Below are 7,702 nucleotides of genomic sequence, written 5' to 3'. Positions count from 1 at the left end.
CAAGCATGATGAAATCTCTCCAGAATCCACTGGTTGATACAATCCGCCTTAGAGTCTCTGTGTGCCCAGGTATTCACTGCCAACACTTGGCTGGAGTGGTTGATCAGTTTGTTCTGTCTTCCATCTTCTGTTGTGGTACCAGGTGTCCTCTGCAGACTCCAATGTACTGCTGTATCCTCCATATGCACCTGGATATGCTGTACACTGCTCCATCTGAGCCACTGAGGAGGCCCAGCTCTGACACACGCACTCCACGGTCAGACCATGGAAACTGCAATTCTCTCCATGGTTGGAGTTCTGAGATCAGCAGTTCAGCGGGGGGACTTCTCAAAGAAACTTCATCTGAGGTGATCCCAGATCTTACTCTTGTGTGTGCTTAGCAATACAGAGTCTGGCACAGTCTGCTGCCCCAGTCAGCTTACACACATGCTGGTGGTTGCAATTGCTGGGTTAGTTCTGTCTTCAGCCCCGTCTTCTACACAAACCAGTGAGTGTTGCAGCCAGCTTGATTCTGTCCACTACACACTCAGCCCTCACGCAAACCAGTGGGAGCTGAAGCCTAGTCTGGGTGGCCCACAAGAACCCCCACCAGGCCTGCCCCCTACCCTGTTTCCTATGCTTGCCAATACGTACAGCCGACTGGTCTAGTCTGTCCCAAATCCCATTCAGCTCTCATACATGTCAATGAGCATTGAAGGCTAGTTCAACCAATCCCACTATCCAGCCCACACACATGATGGTGGGTGCCACTCTGTCCTCTGTCTAGCCATGCCTGCTCTACTCCTGGTTTTCATGCTATCCTGTGCGAGTGGTTACCTAAGAGGGAAGTACTCATTATTTCCCTATTGGGCCTACTCTCACTCCTGGATCTTGCATCTCCAGGTGGTTCTGAGGTTAACTTGGCAGAATTTGCATCCCCTGCCAGCATCAGCCGCTGTAGCAAAGTCCAACCAACCCTCACCCACTCTGGCTTACCCATGCACCAGTAGGGACAGTCAGCCCAGCCTGGCTTTCCCCTGATTCAGCTCACACGAGCCAACAGGTGCTGTAGCCCGGCCCAGCTTGGTCTGCCCCCATCCCAGCTCTCATGCTTACCAGTGGGAGTGGTGGTCCAGCAGGCAAGCCCCTGCAGCCCTCCTTCCATGTTCATTCACTCCACTCCAGGTCTCTGCGTGCTGGTTGGGTGTTGCTGCCCGCTCTGGGATGGCTTGTCTTACCTCAGCATTTGCCAGTGGGTGCTGTAGCTTGGCTGGGCCCAGCCCACCCCTACTTCCAGTTTATGCTCGAGGGGGCTACAGTCTAGCCCAACTCAGCCCAGACAGCCTCCAGCTCTCATGTGAACTGACTTGTGTTGTGGCCTAATCCGACCTGACCCACACACACTCTGTTCTGGTGCTCAGACTTGCCAGCAGATGATATGAACTGGCCCAGCCTGGTTTGCCTTTTACTTGCGCCAAATGTATGTCAGTGGGTACCGTTCCCTGGCCTGGTCTGGGTTCTTCCCTTTCTTGGTTCTTGCACTCACCTGGAGGGAATATGTCCCCCACAGAGGAGTTCCTGAAGCTCCTCCATCTGAACCTCTCCCCATGTCACATCTTATACACACCAGTAGCTCCATGGTCTAGCCCTACTTAATCTACCTCCTGTCCTAGCATGAACAGTGGCCTTTCCTGACCAGTCCTCACCCATTCTTGTTTTTACTGTTCGGTGTTACAGCCGAGCCAAGCCTGGTCTATACCCAAACAGAGCTCACATATGGCTCAGCAGGGGCAAAGACTTAGCCCAGCCTGTCCTTCCTATCCTGGTTCTCACAAGCACTAGTGGGTGCTGGAGTTTAGCCTAGTCTGGTGCACCCCAGACCCGGTCTACACTTATGCCCAGGGACACTGCAGCCTTGTCCAGACCAGACAGCAGCTCCCACTCCAGCCCTTGTACTCACCAGTGGGAACCACAATCCAGCTAGGGCGTCCCCTTAGCTCCCCAGCCAGGTCTGTTCCGAGCCACAGCTTGCGCAAGTGCCAGTGGTTACTCTGACCCAGCTTGGCGTAGCCCCTCATCTGTATTGGCCTTTGCCTTCAGGTGCTGTAGCCTGGCCTGACCTGGCTTGCTCCCAGTCCCAACTCTCGCTGCTGGGGTGCTGGAACCCAGCCCTGCTCAGTCTGTTCCCATCTCTGGCTCATGCAAACTAGTAGGTGTGGCAGCCTAGCCCAGCATGACCTACACTCCATCCTGGTTTCTGCTCTTATTGGTCAGCTAAGGTTTACTTGGCCCTGCCCGGTCTGTCCTCTTCCAAAACCAACCCACACTTACCAAAGGATAGAGCTATCTTGCCCAGCTTGCCTGACCCCCAGCCTTGGACCACGTGCTTACCAGCAGGAGCTATGACCCACTAGGGAAATTTTCTAAGTTCCCTCACTGGGCCCACTCCCAGACCCAGATTTTACCCATGCCAGTGGGTGTTAGATCAGTGCCTGGCATAGTCTGCCCTTTCATCTTAGCCTAGTATGAGCTGATGAATGTTGCAGCTGACCTGCCTCACACCCTGTTTAGGATGCACATGCAGGTGCTACAGTCTGAACCTGCCCAGACTATTCTCAGTTCCTGCACCCGTGAGTGTTGGCAGGTTCCAAAGTCACAGCTAGCTCATCTCATCACCACCCCAACTCTTGAGATAACCAGCGGGACTCATATTTCCACAGAGTTTGGCCTACATACCCCCCCCCCCCCCCCGCCGCCACAGAATCTAACCCTGGACCTGATTCTCCTGCATACTGGTGAGGGTCATGGCCCTACCTAATGTGACTCATCCCCTGTTCTAACATTCAGTCAGATACTGGGATCTAGTCCTGCTGGACAGACCTCCAGCCCTAGCTGTCATGTGGACTGGCATGTTGTGGTCGGTAATGTTCCATGCTTACGAGCCCAACTCAGGACTCCCATGTGGATTGGTGCATGAATCTGACCAGATCTTCCAGTCTCTCCTCCAAAACACCAGGTCTCAGTTCCCTCACTTACCTGCAAGTACAGTGGCCTTGTCAATGGGTGTCCCTCAGAATTCATTCCTCACCTACATATACCATGGCCTTATCTGAATGTCCCTGAGCAGTAATTCCATACCCCTAAGACTTCAGAGCTTGCCATTGGGTGGTCAGCAGGCAAAGCCAGGACACCTGCAAGCCCAGGATTTGCCCACTGCTTGGCAGCGGTGGATAGTGAGACAGGATCCCCAGCAGGAAGCCTGGCCTCTGTATACTTACCTGTGCCTCTGAACACTTACCTGGACTCTGCCCAAAAGTGCCAACATAAAGCAATGATGAGGAGATAGAAACGCTAATCGCCCTGAGTTGATTAGTGTACCCTGGGTACATGTGTACCACACTGGGCCTGGGTGTTGTGGTGTAGTAGATTAAGCCACCACTTGGGGATACTTGTATTCCTATATCAGAATGTTGGTTAGAGTCCTAGTGGCTTTATTTCCTAGTTAGCATCCTGCTGAGATACCTGGGAAGGCAGCAGATCATAGCTCAAGTGCTTACGCACAGAGCTTCAGCCTGGCCAGGCCTAACTGCTGCAGGCATTTGGGGAAGGAATCAGCAGTCAGAAGATCTCTATCTCCCCCTCCTTGGTGCTCTGTTGTTCTGTTTTTCAAGTGGATGAAAATAAACATTAAAATAAATATCATACTGTACAAATGTTATACATTTGTATATGCATACAAATTACTATGTGTTAGTTATAAAGAAAAATTAAATTTGAAAAAGAAAAAGAAAATAGAGGGAGGTGTTTGCCTCTCTAAGAAGCAGCGCCAGCCTTTGGCACTAATGACATCAGCAGATTGTCATGCGTTTGTTCAGTCTGTTGAATCAACAGCATCTAGAGAAGGCGCATGCAATGCTGTGAACGAGTGGGTCCACACTTACAGGAGCAGGCCTTGGGAGACACAGAGCTTCGGTGAATCTCTGAGGCTCTCTGTGGTCAAACATTTGTTAGTAAGTGGGTTAAAGTGTACTTCATTTCACTGCCACTCGCCTGCCCTGGCCTGCTCACAACTGGCTTTAAAAAGGTTCTGAACAAATGATAAGGCATCATCTTGAACCAGAAGGGAGCTGGCACCTTATGTTAATGAGCACTTAACACTAGTGCAGTCCTAGAGACCAAGGGAAGGGGAGCATCATGTCCTAGATCAACTGGTCTTGCCATTCAAAAAAGGTAAGGAAGATACCTTTCTAGAACTTTCCCCAGGAATCAAAAATTCTGTCCATTGAAGCCTTTGCTCTTGGTTGCTGCTCTCTGGCTTTCTGCTGGTAGCATGATGTGGTGGTGTAAAGACTTACAGGGAAGAAACTTGTATAGACATTGCTAGTTTTGCAAATACCGTTACAGGTTCCTTGTTTACCTTATCATTTATGGGAATGAAGTACTCCTACTATAAACAAATCAAAGCAGCCCTTTAATTTTGCCGATATGGAAAGTTTTTTGGTGATGTGCGGTAGAGCCTGGTGACTGAGCACTAGGGTTCCAGCCTGGCTGGTGGAATCCCACCACCCCTCACCTGTGGGTTGCACTGTTTTGGCTAGCTGTGAGGGTTCAGTTGGAAACAGGCATGTACACAGGCCTCAGTTTGCACGTAGCCTTACAGAGCAGTGAGACGTGAACCTGCTTACCTGTGGACAATGTTCAGAACTGGGCCTGGCCCTGAGCAATGCATGATGATGGCTACTCCTGTGAATTTGCTTTGGGGGAGTTATGCCACCAGGCTTTCAAGACAGCACACCTCTCTGTTCTTCAGGAGCCTTTTTTTTTTTTCCTTTGACACCCTCTTATTTGGGAAATGAATGGTACAGTTTAATGCATGACTGAACAATATCCATGTTCACAACTGTACTTGAAATGGAGACCCGATTTCTCTTGAGGCCAGATGCTGTGTTTCTGGAGTCCAGTCAAGAAGCTAAGGTTCCAAATGCAGAGACTAAATAGGCCATGGCAGAGGCTTGCCACCAGACTCTAGCTGCAGGGTGTTGTGCCTGTGGGGACTCTGAGTGCAGGCTCAGGTCTCTCCCATACCAGGGGCACAGTCAGCCTGCAAGGAATGGATGAGTCAGTCACCCAGGAGGGTTTTGCAGTGATTTAGGTCACCAACAACATTCCACCTTTTCAGATAAAGCTGTCCTTTGGGTGGCTTTTGTTTGGACAGGTACAAGAGCAACAGGTTAAGTTTGTCCTGTGCACCCTAGAAAAGGGGAAGGCTTGCCCCCGAGAAATAGCTCAATGGCTAAATATTCACTTTGTATGCACTGGGATCCCATATGGGTACCGGTTTGTGACCCAGCTGCTCTACTTCCCAATCAGCTCCCTACTTATGGCTTGGGAAAGCAGTCAAGGACAGCCCAAAGCCTTGGGACCCTGTAACCCAAGGAGACCTGGGAGAAACTCCTGGCTCCTGGCTTCAGATCGGTTCAACTCTGTTTTACCAGCTGGGAAGCAAAACAGTGGATGAAGATCTTTCTGACCCCCCTTCTCTCTGTAAATCTGCCTTTCCAATAAAAATAAAATAAACAACAACAACAACAAACAAATAAAATCCACAGGGGAAGACCAGTACTTTTCCAAACAGCATTGGAAGTCTTCCTCAGGGATCCCTCTCCACCCTGCTCTGCACCATGGCCTTGTACCAAGGGTTTTTGGAACTGGAGGAGGTGTCAGAGGCCAAGCTCTTCATTTCACAGGGAGTGGGAGGGCTTGGGGGTCGGGGCAGTGGGTTACAAACTGAGCCTGGAGCTGAAGCTGTCGGAGCAGGCTCCCTTAGTCTAACAGCAAGCAGAGTCCGGTCTCTGAAACCCTTGTGTGGCCCGTGGTCATTTTGACGGCTGTGTGTCTCAGTGTCCCGTTAATTAAGTATACCGTTTACTTAGAGATAAGGGTGTCAACGGGAGTTGCAAAGGGGGAGTTCGCTGCCAAGCTTAGGGCTGTGCATAGACTTGGGCACGCAGCATGCTGTGCCCACCCCAGGCGCACCGGGCTCCAGGATTGGTACTCATTTCTTCAGGATCCAGGATGCACCCTAGGCACCCCAGCATCTCTGGGAGACAAAACAAAAATGAATGTGTGCATAGAATGAAGGTGTGCGAGGGAGACTGAGCTGCGGAGTGGACAAGCTGGCACCATCACTTTACTTGAGGCTCTACATTTTTTTTCTATCTAGCCAAATAACGCCCCAGCTCCTCTAGACAGCTCTGTTGGGTACCCTCTAATCCCCCATCGCCTTCCCTTCCCCTCTATTCCTTCCTGTGGACAGGGGTCCTCGCGTGCCCCCCGGATCCGTGCGCGCTGAGCCCGGCCCTGGTCCCGGCCGGCAGTGTTCAGGCTCTCCCTGTCTGTTTTCGGCTCGCAGCCTCCTGGGCCCGCAGGGAAGGGTTGGCCAGGGCAGCGCGGGGCTCATCCATCAGCCCCGGAGCCGAGGGGGCGGAGAGAGGAGGCGGGGGTGGGGCGGGGCTTAGGGCGGCCGGAGCCCCTTCCCCCCGCGCGCTGATTGCTGTGGCGCTCGGCCCGTCCCCGCCCGCGCGGGAGGGAGAGCGGGCGCGCCGGGCTCGGCCCGATGGGGGTACTCGCAGCTTGCGGGGACGCCGAGCCGCACTGTCCTCTCGGCAGTCGGTGAGCGAGGGGGACTGAGCCCGCGCGGACCCCGCCACCTGGCCGCCCACCCCGCGCGGTTCCCGGAGCTCCCGGCAGGAGGTGAAGGCGCCCGGCGGCTCCGGATGGCGTAGTTGCGCCGCGGCGCAGCAGCTGCTGGAGCTCTCGGCCGCCGAGCGCTGGGCGGGGGAAACTTTGGCTCCGCGTCCCTGCAACTTGCCGCGGCTGAGGTCCGCGGGGCGCGCCGCCTGCGAGGTACGTGCGGGTCGGCCCCGCGCCGGCTGACCGGCAGTCGTCGCCCCCGGGGCCGTGCGGACTTGTGCAGCCTGCCCGGGGCCCGGCGCGTTGCGCGGGTTGTCGGTGCGCCTGCTGTGCGGCCCGGAGAGGGCGGCGGGGGCCGGGCGGGGACTCGAGGGGCCGGCGGTGCGGGGAAGCGGCCCCCTCAGGGCTGGGCAGCGCTCGGGGCGCAGCGGCGCGCTGCGGGGTGAGGTGGGACGGCGCGGGAGAGGTCGTCTCCGCACCCTCCTGCACTCTGGGCTCCGCGAGACCTTCCTTGCTGTGCGGAGGGTGCCGGCCGCTCTCCCCTAGCCCCGTCCCGGGTGCGTGACAGGTCGCTGGGCCAGGTTTGTGGTGGGTGTGCGCTCCGCCTGCGCCCCTGCCTCCCCTAGGAACCCGCGGCCGCACCCTCGGGGTGCTGTGCAGCCAGCCCGGCGCCCCGCTGTCAGTCCTAGCCGCGCGTCCCTACCGCGTTTGAAGGCTCCTGGAGTGTATTAATCTGGTTGGCACACACTCGGAAGTCCCGGACTATGGCTTAGGAGGACCTGCGTGCACACTTGGGCTTATTAGGGCATCTGTCCCACTTTCCAGAATCCCGGAAAGAAAAGAGGCGGCGTGTCAAGCCTGGGTTCATCATGACCTTGGGGTGGAAGCTAACGAACGTGACGTCCGCGCGGAGGGCCTGGGGTAGAAATTCGCTCTTTCACCCGAGCTAGTGAAGTAGTGGGAGGCGGAGCACCGGCTCCGCAGGTTACTGCCCCCAGCTCAGGTGCAGGAGCAAGGACTGGGATACTGG

General features: G+C 54.9%; 1 protein-coding gene across 1 annotated transcript in view; it reads left to right on the top strand.

The window, feature by feature from the left end:
- The first annotated feature begins 6,832 nt into the window (after nucleotides 1-6,832).
- Nucleotides 6,833-7,702, top strand: part of TGFBR3 (transforming growth factor beta receptor 3) — a 199,871-nt gene continuing 199,001 nt past the window's right edge. The window contains exon 1 of the mRNA XM_040998995.1: nucleotides 6,833-6,885. The gene's annotated coding sequence lies outside the window, so the exon portion shown is untranslated. The remainder of the gene's footprint in view (nucleotides 6,886-7,702) is intronic.

This window comes from Ochotona curzoniae, unplaced genomic scaffold (genome assembly GCF_017591425.1).
Source record: "Ochotona curzoniae isolate NIBS_2020 unplaced genomic scaffold, NIBS_Ocur_1.0 scaffold_1037, whole genome shotgun sequence".
NCBI lineage: Eukaryota > Metazoa > Chordata > Mammalia > Lagomorpha > Ochotonidae > Ochotona > Ochotona curzoniae.
The sequence above is the reverse complement of the archived record's forward strand: the minus strand, read 5'-3'. Positions and strand labels throughout refer to the sequence as shown.